This window comes from Saimiri boliviensis, chromosome X, assembly GCF_048565385.1.
Source record: "Saimiri boliviensis isolate mSaiBol1 chromosome X, mSaiBol1.pri, whole genome shotgun sequence".
In the NCBI taxonomy this organism is placed as follows: Eukaryota; Metazoa; Chordata; class Mammalia; order Primates; family Cebidae; genus Saimiri; species Saimiri boliviensis.
This window is the reverse complement of record NC_133470.1, coordinates 55,822,432-55,836,852: the sequence shown is the minus strand read 5'-3', so window position 1 is coordinate 55,836,852 and position 14,421 is coordinate 55,822,432. Positions and strand designations below refer to the sequence as shown.

Genomic DNA, 14,421 nt, shown 5'->3' with positions numbered 1-14,421 from the left:
CAGTAACGTTTCAGGATTTAACCACTGCTGCCTCTGAGATCATAGATAATAAACTCCCAAAGTGTCATTGCTTGAAGTGCCCTTAGAGACTATGTAGTTCAACCCCATCCTTGTACAGACAATCAGGGGCCCAGAAAAGGTGGGTGATCAGAGCTAAGTGCCGAAAACAGTTTTCCTTTATTTTTAGTAGTGTTTTCTCTGCTTCATTTTTGCTCTCTTCCTCCAATACTACCTACGCTTCTAAACGGAGGAGTATTTTTTTGAGGCAGAGCCAGAGCTGGAAAGTGGCTTCTCCATGTTTCTGAAAATCGTGGCTTTTCCAACAATAGTTTTCCCTGTCAAACCCCAAGCCTGCTAACTCGTGAACAAACTTGGATGAGCTGAGCTGCATTCAGCTGTGAAAGAGACAACTTGAATCTTTCTCTAGACCCAACTCCGTGGCCCTCTACTTTCTGGCCCCGCTTCAGTCACAGGAGCTTTGCAGCTCCTGTCATACCAGTCGCTTGGTCACTGTTCTTCAGCCTTACATTGTGACTCTTAAGGACAGAGTTTCTTTTCGTAGCCACGCCTAGACACTCAAGTAGTCCAATAGCTGCTCTAGGAACTTCACTGGGGAGGAAGAAGTAAGCTTACCCTGAAAGGAGGATTTGGGCCATTGAAGCTACACGTGGATGTGAAATGAGTCAAGCGGATCTTTGATTACAAGGAATTTCATCCACTGTGAGTGTGTGGGCAGGCTGGGGGCCGAGGGGCGGGGCCGAGGGGCGGGGCCGAGGGGCGGGGGCCGAGGGGCGGGGGCCGAGGGGCGGAAGCTGGGTGGGTTGTTTGCTCTCGGCTGAGGTGGGTTTGTCTGGAATCCCATTTTGGAAGCAAGAGCCATCTACTCGTCCGTTACAGGGTAAGTGTGGGAACACTCTCTGGTGTGGCAAGGCGGCTGGGACCTGCGGCATCTAGGTGCGGAAGTACAGAATCGTGTCAGGATGATCCTGCTAGGGTGCCGCAAAAACAATAGGGAGGGCGCCCCGTGACTGTCAGTCCATCCAGTTGTATCCGGAGAGTGCTTTCTGAGGTGCCAGGGATTTGGGCTGATATCCCTAGGGTCCTGGCGAGCCAGTTCCTATAGGCTCTTACTGGACCTGCATTGCCCTGTAGGCTCTTACTGGACCTGCATTGGGAACATGCCTGGACGTGTCCAGCAACCTTGAGCATCTAGCGTTCGTAAAGAAGAGAAGGAGACTGGGAGTTAGTGGAGGGGGGAGCAGTGGATCAGACTTGTGGAGCATCCTGAGGAAAGCAAAACTGCTGGCCCGCCCACGTGGCTGGAGGGCAAGTCCGGGCTTGTGTAAAGAGCAAGCTGGCTCTGTTTGGGGGCTTTCAATCCACCCCCTCACCCGCCGAGCTTGGTTTACTTGATCTCTCATTCCTGGGAGCTGAGTGCCGGGCAGTGTTATTTTGATCCTGCCTCACCCCAAACACTGGCCAAGACCCAGCAAGCTGTAAGAACGGGGGGACAAGAAGGGACCCGCCAGAGATCTGGCTAGGAAAACAGAGACTTCAGGGTCTGACTTAGACAGGTGTTGGCAGAGTTCGCCAATGTCATGCTGGGTAGCTGGGGCAGCAAAGTTTGTACCATCTCTCCTAGATAACTCCTCTGTTCCTTCCTTCACCACAGCATACTTTCAACTCAGCAGACTCACTGAGCACCTAGTCTGTGCCACCATGTGTGAGACAGTGAGATGTTTGTCTGAGACTTAGGCTGTATCCACTGGGGCCTGACAGTGTCATCCTGGATATAAAAAACACAGATAAATATAAATATAACACGAGAGAGGTTTTAAAAGTTAAATCAAAATGCTCAGAGGCTGCCAAGTAAGGATCATATCAAGTTGAAACATATGAAATTAGAAAAAGGTTTTTGATTGTTTTTTAAAATTGCAATGCCTTTCAGGGCTCCATAGTTAGACTATTTGAGTTCACATCTCATACTCACCATTTTTTAACTTGTGTGACCTTGGACAAATAAAATTACTTCTCCCTTTCTGAGTTTCTGTTAACTCCAGGCTAAAGTGGATAATAATAGCACCTACCTCATAGGGTTGTTGTGAGTATTAGATGATATAATCCATATAAAATACTTTCACACACTTAGCACGGTGGCTGACCCAAAATAAACACTCAATAAATATTAACTATTATTATTTAAAATAGACTGTGGCACACAGATAAGATTTCAACAGGTGGAGATAGAGAAGACAGTTTAAGCTGAGAAAATAACAGGAACAACTGCTTTAAGGCAGGGAAGCTCAGGACATGTGAAAAGAACACCAGCTGACCTGGATTTGAGAGTTAGCAGGAAAATGTAAGTTAAAGTTGCCAAGGCAGATGGGTGGTAAACTGCAAAAGACAGTGGATGCTAGGGTTTTGATTGGATTTAGCAGACAATGGAAAGCCATTGAAAGTTTCTGAGCTTAAAAAAAAAGGGCAGATCCTCTGCTTTAGGAATAGTAATCTGGTTAAGAAAAAAATGGTTAGTCAGCTGGAATAGGAAAACATAAGAGGTGGATAAACTAGAGGCAGTGAGAGAACAAGGCCCTGGGACTGAGGTGGTGGCTATGGGAATAGAAAGGAGGTAATGAATTTAACAAGCCATCACGGAAGTTGAATCTATGGAACTTTGTAGTTGATAAATTATATGGGATTGAAAAAGGAAGAAAGAGAAAATCAGAATCTTTTCAAGTTGGCTTAGAGGGTAAAAGGTTGTGCATTCCCATCTCACTTCTGTGGATAATGCAATAGAAAGGATATGCACTTTCTGAGCTAGACACAGCTGTATTCAAGTCCTGGGTTTGCTATTTGTCTGCGGTTTGTGATCCTAAACATATTATGTACCTGACATTCCCAACTAGGATCAGTATTTCCACAAAGCACTTAGAAGTGCGTATGGTGTGTTTGTGTGTTTTACACACAGTCTAAGGTACTACTGCATTGAATGCCAAACCAGTGCAACAGATAATTGTTCCTACCACCCACCATGCCAGTAGTAAGCTAAATGAGAAGTAGTGAAATTCTTTGAGCCTCAGCGTTCTACCCTGGAAAAAAGGGATAATAGTACTCACATCATGGTGTTATGAGATAATTAAAAGAGGTATTTCCTGCCAAGGGTTTAGTGCATAGCGCCTGACAAATAGAATTTCATGATTCGTAATTTACTTTTACCCTAATGGACTCCACATTAAAACATCCCTGCCAATCTCTGCTTGAACACTTCTAGAGGGAGTTCCTTACTTCTTCCTGAGAGAGCCCATTCACTTCAGGGAAAGCCTTGGACTGCTAAAAGTGCTTCCTTTGCTTAGCTTAACTTTGTTTTCCTAAAGCTTGTACCTGGATATCCTAGTCATTCCCCTTGAGACCACCTAGAGCAGTCTGTTCGTTTTCTTCCATGACAGTTTTTCAGAGATCTGAAGATCAGAGATCAGATCCCCCTGCATCTTCTGTGCCTGGGTCAAACAGCTCAGCTAATTGTACCATTTCTTATCTGGCATGGTGCCAAGTCAAATATGACTCTGGTTTTGAAGTCTATAAATTGGGGTATGAGTATGTCTTCATAGTAATGAGGACTTCTGCAAAAGGAACAGAATGGATAAATGTGACAAATTTCTTTGTAGTTTATTTTTTTTAAAACTATTTTTTCTGCTCAGGCTCATTCCTGTAATCCTAGCACTTTAGGAGCCTGAGGTTAGAGGAAGGCTTGAGTCCAGGAGTACAAGACCAACCTGGGAAACATAGCGAGACCCTGTCTATGTAAATTTTTTTTTTTTGATTAGCAGGGCACTGGATGCTGGGCACCTATAGTCCAAGCTACTCGGGAGGTTGAGGCACTAGAATCTCCTGAGCCAAGGAGTTTGAGGTTGCAGTGAGCTATGATCATGCCACTATACTCCAACCTGGGCAAAAAAGTGAGACTCCATCTTAAAAAGAAAAATGAAAGAATATAAATCATTTTTTCCACTATGTACCAAATACTTTCAAATCTATCATCCCAGTGATTCTTTATCTTCAACTGAGGGAAGTGCAGATTTTTTTATATATATTATACAGGTGGCCAGACAGCTCATTTAGTTGGTAAGTATCTGTGCCAGAACTGGAAGCTACATTTTTCTTACTCCAAGTTCAGTAGGGTTTTTTAATTTCCACAGCTGTTAGAGTTTAAGGTGATAGATAGCTGGACAATTAGACCAACTCTGGCACTAAAGAATGAGACAAAAGAAAGATGGATTTCCAATTACCTTAAAGCAGTTATTCCTTCTTTGAGAGAATTCTTTTCTTTTGAGACGGAGTCTTGCTCTGTCACCAGGCTAGAGTGCAGTGGTGCGATCTTGGCTCACTGTGCAACCTCTGCCTCCCAGGTTCAAGTGTGTCTCAGCCTCCCAAGTAGCTGAGACTATAGGTGCGTGCCACAACGCCTGGCTAATTTTTTCTATTTTAGTAGAGACAGGGTTTTACCAGGTTGGCCAGGTTGGTCTCGATCTCCTGATCTTCGTATACACCCTCCTCGGCCTCCCAAAGTGCTGAGCCACTGAGCCTGGCTGAATTCCTTTCTTTAGATGTCTTCTTGACCTGCTTCACTCGAATGCCTCCTGCAGAGAATGAATCATCTTTTGGAGCCACTCCTCAGTGCTGAAGCTTCATATTGAAGCAGAAGCTGCTTTTTCACTGCTTTCTTTTTGGAAACTAGGTCCACCCATGTATTACCATCATGGGAGCTTAACAGGAAGGATATGGGTCAGTTTCACTATCAGTATGTAAAATACAGTTAATATTATTTTGTGTACATAGATATGAGGATGGCTATAGTCTGTCTTGGATCAGAGTTAGTGGTATATATTTTTATGTTGTCCACCAGATTGCAGTCTCTTAAATATGGAGAATATGCTTTATTTACCTCTGTTTTTCTCTCTTGCCATGAAGTTCTAACAGAATACCTAGTATAGAAGGTGCTCCTTAAGTGATTTCTGAGTGACCAGAAATTAATTCTCCCTATCTTGGGGTGACAACAGTTATTCTACCCTCCAAACATCACCAAAAGACATCACTCTATTCTCAAAAATAAAGGAATTTCCGTGTAATATATGGTGGGATCAAACAGTAAGATGTCCTACTTCCAGGAGGTTGTCAGTCACCATTGTTGATAAGCCAAAGAGTAGGCAGCATACTTCCCTCCTACAATCCATCTCTCCATGAACCAGCCCACCGTTTGGAATTGTTTCTGTTGAGGGTAAAATGAGCCATTATCGAGCTGTGGGAGTTAGGAAAAAGAAGCTGAAGCTTTGGTAGTATAGTCACTGAGTAATTGGTCTTAAAGCTGGGCCAACTCCTCTCTTTGTATATGGGAAGTAGAGAAGCCACTGGGCCCTGAATATGCAGACTTGAATTCTACTTTTAGGTCAACCACCAACCAACTGTGTGACTTGGGGAAAATTCTATCCCTTTTCTGAGCATCAATTTCCTCATCTTGGTTCATCAGGAAATGGGGTTAAGTTGTCTTGAATAATTTCAGGATTCCATGACTATATGTTTTCAATTATCTGATAGTTTGAAGTTTTAATTGGTTGCCAAAGAGGAGGAAAAAAAACCCCACAATGGAATGTGATGTCTTAAGAGTACTGAGGTGCTTATTACTAAAAGACTTCAAGTGGAGCTGGATGATATTTCTTTACTGGGCAACAGGCCACTGGGGCTAAGATTAATTTTAAATCCCCCTTTGGCTCTAAGATTGTCAGAGTCTAAAAATGGTTTCAAAGGATGTGCATTTACATGAGAGATTGTAGGCTTCTTGGTATCAATCTCACCTTCCCTCTACAACCTCACAAAGTCCTATTCCTTTCTCTGTTTTCTTGGTCATCTAAAGAAAAAATAAAGAAATATTTTGGTGGCAGTATTCTATTTTGTATATAGAGGCCTCATTCTTTGGGTCTCATTCTATTCTACCGGTCCTCTGGTAAGGATGTGGCCCTGGGTTGTGTTTGTAAATGCCCACAGATTTGGATCTCTTATCCTTTAGGATATTTTATTCCCTGGCCTATGAGGATAGGACGGAGTACTTGATTGCTATGGGAAAAAAAAAAAAAATAGACTATTCTTATTGACATCTTCAGATAAAGCTATTCAAGATGGCTTGGTAAATGGGACAGGGTGGAGGGAGTATGGGGCAAGACCAACAAACTTAATAGAAATCAGAAATTGGAGTACTTGACTGAGTTTTATCCAGTCCCAGCCCTGCAAATAAATCATACCATGAATTCAATTCCCAACTGGGACAACTCAGCCAAAAGCTTTCTTGGGAAGTCAACTTTTCTTCCCTTCCAGTACTGCTGGTAGAGCAACTAATTTTTTATGATACCATAATTTTGTGGCATCGTGTGGTGATTGGTACATGACCAGAGACTCACTTTGGCTAGGGTAACAGCAGAGCAAAGTGGAGTTTAGCTGAGTGCTGGTCTAGCTTGAGGCTTGTCTCCTGTGCCCTTTGTTCCTCAGCTCTGGGTGCGGTAGTGACAACAATCATAGCAACTCCTCACATGTGTAGCACAACCTGGAGTTTCCAGAGCACTCTCACATACATTATCTCATTTTTCCCTTGAACATTATCCAGGGTAGTTTCTGTGCTTTCGCTCCCGCTTGGGAAGAGTATTTCAGAAGTCAGTAGAAGAACATTTTCCCTCAAAATCAGCCCAGAATTTGGTGTCCTTAATTTCATCCTGTTTCTTTAATAATATCTTTGTATTCATGGCTACACAATTCCTTTTCCCCTTTCCTTTAACGATTATTTTCAGCAGTTGCCAAACACTATCCAAATATTTATATTTTTAATCTACAGTCTTCTAAGTTATTTTTGTTTTGTGAGGTTTGTGCTTTGTTTGTTGTGTGTGTGCATGTATGCAGATGTTTTGAAGGCAAAACGATTTGACGCAAATGGTTAGCATTTACTTTTGGCCAAGTGGAAGCAGCCTAGTTCAATTGGTCATTAATTCTGTCTGTACAATTACAATGGCTTTTAGTAAAGATTTTTTTTTTCTTTTTCTACCCCAGTTGGAGCATGACCTCTTGCTGTGTGCACTAGAATAAAAGACAAAGGAGAATAGATGAGACTTCTTTAATTTTGCATATGTTCATTCTCCTCTGTTGATATACCATTCCTGACATCACTGGGCCAGATGTTACTATCACTAACAGTTAAAATTCTTCAGCCACTTTGGAAATGTTGAAAGTAATGCATTAAAAACTGAAGTAACCACCTGTGGTCTCTGAATTATGTCTATTCCAGGCACAGATTTTAGTGTACTTAAAAACAAAAGGACAATTTACTTTCATCACCTGCCCATGTAATAAAATCAAAATAGCACATCTTCAGACCTGTCCTCCTCCACCTCCCAGTTTTAAAAGCTGACACACTGGGCATCCCTTACTTCTTAAAGCTTTGTGCTATACTACCCTATCAAGGTTCTTTGTTTTTTTTTTTCTTCTCTGGCTTCCCCTTCTTTGTTGCTATCATCTGCTCCTGCTCTTCCAGCTTCAAGTATGAGTGACCCTCAATGTTTTGTTCTTGGCATTCTTCTTATATTTGTTTTTAATTTTTTTGAGACAGAGTATGGCTTTGTCACCCAGGCTGCAGTGCAGTGGCACTGTCTCGGCTTACTGCAACCTCTGCCTCCTGGGTTCAAGTGATTCTCCTGCCTCAGTCTCCTGAGTAGCTGGTACTACAGGTGTGCACCACCACACCTGGCTAATTTTTGCATTTTTAGTAGACACAGTGTTTTGCCATGTTGGCCAGCCTGGTCTTGAACTCCTGACCTCAAGTGAATTACAAGCAGGAGCCACTGCACCCAGCCATTCTTCTTTACCCATGATTTAACTTCTGCCATGATTTACTTAGGCCAGAGTTTATCAACCCGCAGAGGTTTTTATTTAATTAATCCAGAGTATAGGATTTTTTTTCAGTGCTCCAGATGATTCTGATGTGCAGCCATGAGCAAGAACTGTTATTCTGGTCTTTTAATGCATTGACACATCTCCAACTTCAACTTATATTCTGCATATTTTATATGCTTGTTGGACATGACCACTGAAATGTTTCTCTCTCCCCTTCAACTTCTCTATACTTGAAATAATTGAAGTGCTCGTTTCTGAAGCACATATGCTAAAAATAATTGAAAAACTGTGCATTATCTTTTCTCTTACCAAGCAGCACTCCTTTCATGCTTCTTATGGCACTTGAACCCAGGAGGCAGAGTTTGCAGTGAAGGCTGGGAGGACATCCATTCTCTAAAGTTCAATACTGCCTTGAAAAGTGTGCCAGACTCATAGGTGCCAGACTCATATGGCACTTACATTCTTGTGGTTTCCTAGGCAGGAGCTCTCAGAATCTTCTCTGACTCTTGTCATTCTGTTGGTCCTCACTTTATAATGTTTATGTCTCCTACTATCACTTTCTCTCTGTTCCTATTGTAACCGCCTTTGACCTGACCCTTATCTCCTAAGGCTTCGACAGTTACCCTGTCAAACCATTATTTCAAGTGCAGTTTGGTTGACGTTCATAAAATACATCTTTGCCCATCCTAAAATATCACTGAAGAAAAAATTGCAGTGAAGGCTGGGAGGCCCTCCATTCTCTAAAGTTCAATACTGCCTTGAAAAGTGTGCCAGACTCATAGGTCCTAAATTATCTTTGAGTTCTGTCCCCAACTATTATTGCATTGCTGTCTATCTCAGTTCTTAGGTGTATTAGTAATTGCTTTCTAAATTTGGGAGCTTCAGTGTTATTTGCATATATGTTTAGGATTGTGATATTTTCCTGTTGGACAAGGCCTTGTATCATATAATGTCCCTCTTTGTCTCTTTTTAACTGCTGTTGCTTTAAAGATTGTTTTGTCTGATATAAGAATAGCTACCTCTGCTCACTTTTGGGGTCCATTTGAATGAAATGCTTTTTTCTATCCATTTTCTTTAAGATTATGTGAGTCCTTATGTGTTAGGTGAATCTCCTGAAGGCAGCAGATAGTTGTTGGTGAGTTCTTATCCTTTCTGCAGTTCTGTATTTCTTAAGTGGGGCATTTAGGCCATTTACAATCAATGTTAGTGTTAAAATGTGAGTTTCCATTGCATTCATTGTGCTATTTGTTGCCTATGTACATTGGTTTTTTTTTTAGTTTTGGTTTTTAAAATGTATTTTTGTTTTATAGGTTCTGTGTGATTGATTTATGCTTTAAAGAGGTTCTGTTTTTATGTGTTTCCGGGATTTGTTTCAAGATTTAGAGCTCCTTTTAGCAGTTCTTGTAGTGGTGGCTTGGTAGTGGTGAATTCTCTCAGCATCTGTTTGTCTGAAAAAGACTGTATCTTTCTTTTATATATGATGCTTACTTTCATTGGATACAAAATTCCTGACTGATAATTGTTATATTTTTAGGAGGCTGAAAATAGGGCCCCCAATTCCTTCTAGCTTGTTGGGTTTCTGCTGAAAAATCTGCTGTTAATCTGATAGGTTTTCCTTTGCATGCTCCCTTCCTCTTCCCTCCACTCCCCTCCCCTCCCATCCCCTCCTCCCCCTTCCTCTCCCCTCTCTTCCTCTCTTCTCCCTCTCCCTGGCTGTTGGCTGGTACTGGGGGTTGTCTGCCCAAAGTCCTGTGGTGTGAACTGTCTATGAGTCTCTCACCTGTAGCTACCAGCACCTGTTCTGTTCGAGGTGGCAGGGGGTGAAATGGTCTCTGTAACAGTTCTTAGTTTTAGTGGTTTAATTTTCTAGTTTTGTGGTGGTTGGCCTTCTGCTAGGAGAGGGTGCTTTTCAGAGAGTATAAGCTATGGTAGTGTGGAGAGGAACCAGTGGTACACGGGGCCCTAGAACTCCCAAGTATATATGCCCGTTGTCTTCAGCTGCCATGGCAAGTAGGGAAGGACAATCAGGTGGGGGTGGGGCTAGGTGTGTCTGAGCTTACGCTTTCCTTGAGTGGGTCTTGCTGTAGCTGCTGTGGGGGTGTGGGTGAGGTTCCCAGGTCCATGGAGTTGTGTACCTAGGAGGAGTATGGCTGCTTCTGCTGAGTCATGCAGGTTGTCAGGGAAGCAGGGCACAGCTGGCAGTCACAGGCCTCACCCAGCTCCCACACAATCTCAATGGCCAGTCTGACTCCCACTGTGCCCCCCTAACGGTCCCATGTCTGTTTCTAGGCAGTGGATGAACAGGGCTTGAGAACCTACCCCATGCTACCCACCTCCCAGCTCTGAAAGAAAAGGGCTTTGGTTCTTCCCCTGCCTGTGGAGTCTTCACACAAGATGAGTGTCATACCCTGAGTTCTAACCAAGATGCTTCTCTCCTGGTTCAAATTGTTACAAAGCTCAGCTGGAGACTTCCTTTTCCCCATGGTGTTTTCCCCCATGCCTCTGGCCACCCTTCTGAAGGTTCCCTATGGTTCCAGGCAGGAATGGCCTGCTTGGGGACCCAGCAAGCTCCCGTGGCCTTTATGGGTGCTTCCTCTAACCCTGTATTTTCCTTGGCTCTCTATTGACTCAGCTGCAGGTAAGATCAGAAACTTCTCCCACAAACTAGACCTTCAGTTTTCCCAGTGGGGGTGTGTGTTTGGTAGTGGAGGATCTCCCTTTCCCACTTCTGCAGTTGGGACACTCACAGTATTTGGAGTATTTGCTGGGTCCTACAGGTGGAGTCTATTCCCTTCAGAGTGTCTGTGGGTCCTCTCGGGATTCCTGGTTTGTTCTTACAGTCGTCCTGGACCTGAAATTCATGATGCAAGCCTCCTCACACTGCTCTGTCCATCCGAGTAGGAACTGCAATCTAGTCCGGCCTCGTGTCTGCCATGATGACCCCCCAGCTCTACTTCTTACTGAAATCTCAAGCAAGATCTCAGATCAGTCCTTTCCTTCCTCACCATGTGATCTTCTTTTTTAATCTATTGATTTATTTACTTAAGATGGAGTCTTGCTGTGTTGCTCAGACTGGAGTGCAGTGGCACAATCTTGGCTTATGGCAACCTCAGCCTCCCGGTTCAAGTGATTCTTGTGCCTTAGCTTCCCAAATAGCTGGAATTACAGGCATGTGCAACCATGCCCAGCTCATTTTTGTATTTTTAGTAGAGTCAAGGTTTCACCATGTTGGCCAAGCTGGTCTCAAACTCCTGACCTCATGTGATTCACCCACATTGGCCTCCCAAAGTTCTGAGATTATAAGCATGAGCCACTGCATCTGGCCAAATTTATTAATTTTTTATGACAATCCCTAGCTTCCTCCTAGGGATATCATGATGATCTGTTGAGCCAATTGATAGAAAGTCCCATATACACTCTGAAACCTTTTACTCAGGCAGGAGATTATTCCCATTATTCCGTAGATTTTCACCATTTGCTCACCCAACAAATATTTATTTAGTGCCTACTGTGTGCCAGGCACTATTCTAAGCACTGAGGATGAAGTAGCAAACACAATAGGTACCATGGTCTCATGGCATTTACATTCTAATTGGGGAAAAAATAAACAATAAAGAAGTATATAAGTAAGACGTGTGATATGTCAGAAGATCACATGTGCTATGGAAAAGAATAAAACAGGAAATGGGTATAGGAATAATGGAAAGAAGGTGAAAATTTGAGAGTGATCAGAGAAGCCTGACTAAGAAGACTGTATATGAACAAAGAACTGAAGAAGATTAGGGAGGTGGCCATGCAGATATCTTGGAAAAAAACAATTCTGCTTGAGGGAACAGCAGATGTGAAGGCTTTAAGATGAAAGCATTTCTGGTTAGTTTGAAGACCTACAAGGAGGCCAGCATGGCCGGAGTGAAGAGAATAAGGAAAAGAGTAGTAGAACATAAGGTCAAAAAAAATAATGGGGGAAGTTGAGGTAGGGATATCATCTAAGGGCTCCATTGGCCATTATAAGAACTTGATTTTTTATTTTTTAATATGAGCTCTTTATTATATGCCATACATCACTGCATATATTTTATGTTTTTACATACCTATTCATTTTTGAAGTTATATCCAAAATTATGTAGGACTTATGTTTTATTATTAGTGAAAGAGGGAGACTTCAATGGCTTTTGAGGCTGGAAATGACATTATCTAACATGTTTTAGCCTCTTTATTTTTATTTCCTATTCTCCTTAGAAAAAATATGGGTAGGCCCCAGGTTTCTCTCTCAACAGATTCTCTTTGCATATGGGAGAGAGACACAGAAAAGCCTTTTTTCTGAATGCCCTTTATATTCAGGTGAAACAGACAAGGTCAGAGCCAAAAGAGCCCTTAAAACTGTGATTTTCAACATTGACTGCACACGAGAATCACTTGGTGAACTGTAAAATGTCACATGCTCAGGTCGCATTTTTTACTAATTACAACAGAATCTTAGGGGAGGGACCCAGGTGTCAGTATGTTTTGGCACTCCCAAGGTGCAACCAAGATTGAGAACCAGTGGTCTAAGAGATTAGCCAAACCAACTCCCTAATGGTACAAAAGGGGAACTTGATTGCAGCATTGGGAGGGGATATTCTCCTGATGGCAGAGCTGGTCCTGGGACCATTCACTATACTGCACTAAAACAAGAAGTGCAAACTTTACAAATAGTAGAGCAAAAGGCAGATATAATGTTTGATAGTTTGGAAGGGGCTTATAGACAAGAGAAACCTAGGATAGAAGCAGGTCAGAAAAGGGGAAGGCTAAGTGCCAACACCGAAAGGTAAAGCAACATTTGGATTACAGGCCAGACATCTGAAAATGATGACACTGTACAGTTTAGAAGCTTGAATATCAAGGAAAGCAGTGTTCTCAAGGCAAGGTTGAGCAACTGCTTTGATTTTGTCTTGTGTATGTGGGTAGAGGGATGGACTCACAGGAGAAGAACGGGCAAGGCATGGAGACCATCTGCTGTCTTCTTCACCCTTTTTAATCCCTCCCCTTCTGCACTGTTCAGGCAATGCAAATATCCTGAAGTACTGAGTTCTTAATTTAGACTTGTCTTTCTGTCCTGCCTACCCATACTACATAGAGAGAGCATGTTTCATCCCACAGGCATGTGTGCAAGTTAAGAAGAGCAACAGCCACAAGCTGCAGCCAGAAGCAGCTGTACCCCCAGCAGCCAGGGTACCTCACATCCAGCAGAAACTTGGCCAACATCAATTATTCAGGGCACGATGAGCTAATTTGGGGCCTACTATTAATTTCAGCTTTATTGTTTCTCCTCTTCCCTGTCTGCTTGCAGTCTTACTCTTCTACGTTATTTTTTGAGGAATCAGGACAGGGGGATGAGTGGGAAGAACAGCCACATGACAGACAGGCAAAATAAGGAGATAACTCTAGTCATATTGCCACTTCTTGGCCCTTGTAAAGACAACAATGTATATACAACACATACTGGATAAGTTTGGGTGAAAGTTGGATAAATCAAATTATAGTTGGAGGACTATATAAAAATATTCATAGCAGCTTTAACAATTTTGGGGGGGCTAACTTAGGCAATGTCCTATTGGAATAACACATTCACAGTATTAAATAAAGCTAAAAAACTATCTTTTAAAATGAGATATAATTCACATACCATAGGACTTACCCTTTTAAAGCGTATAATTCACTGATTTTAGCATATACACAAAGTCACATGACCATCACCACTGTCTAATTCCAGGGCATTTTCATTACCCCAGAAAGAAACTTATACCTATTAAGCAGTCACTCCCCATTTCCCTTTCTCCCCAAGCCCTGATAACCACTAAAACTACTTTCTGTCTCTATTGATTGCCTATTCTGGGAATTTCATGTAAATAGAATCATACAATATTTGTCATTTTGTGTCTAGCTTCTTTTATTTAGCATGTTTTCAAGGTTCATTCATGTTACTGCATAATTAATCATTCTTTTCTCTGACTGAATAATTTTCATTGTATGGATAGACTACATTTTGTTTCCCATTCATCAATTGAATGGTTTTCCTCACTTTTGGCTATTATAAATAATGCTGCTAGGAACATTTGTTTACAGGTTTTTTTTTTTTGTGGACACATGTTTTTAATTATTTTGGGTATTTACACCTGGGAGTGAAATTGCTGAGTCATGTTATAACATGATGTTTAACATTATGAGGAGCTGCCAAATTATTTTCTAATATGGCTACATCATTTTGTATTCTTGCCAGCAATACATAAGGGTTCCAGTTTCTCCACATCTTTGATAACATTTGATTGGCTTTTTTTTTTATTGTAGTGGATATAAAGTGGTGTTTCATTGTGGTTTTGATTTGCATTCTCTTTGTTGCTAATGACACTGAACATCTTTTCATGTATTTATGGGCCATTTGTAAATCTTAGAGTGATATCTATTCAAATTCTGTACTCATTTTTAAGTCATCTTTTTTAAAATTTTTGAGTT

General features: G+C 41.9%; 1 protein-coding gene across 1 annotated transcript in view; it reads left to right on the top strand.

The window, feature by feature from the left end:
- Window positions 1-807: 807 nt before the first annotated feature.
- Window positions 808-14,421, top strand: part of EDA2R (ectodysplasin A2 receptor) — a 52,518-nt gene continuing 38,904 nt past the window's right edge. The window contains 1 exon segment of the mRNA XM_074392239.1: window positions 808-898. The gene's annotated coding sequence lies outside the window, so the exon portion shown is untranslated.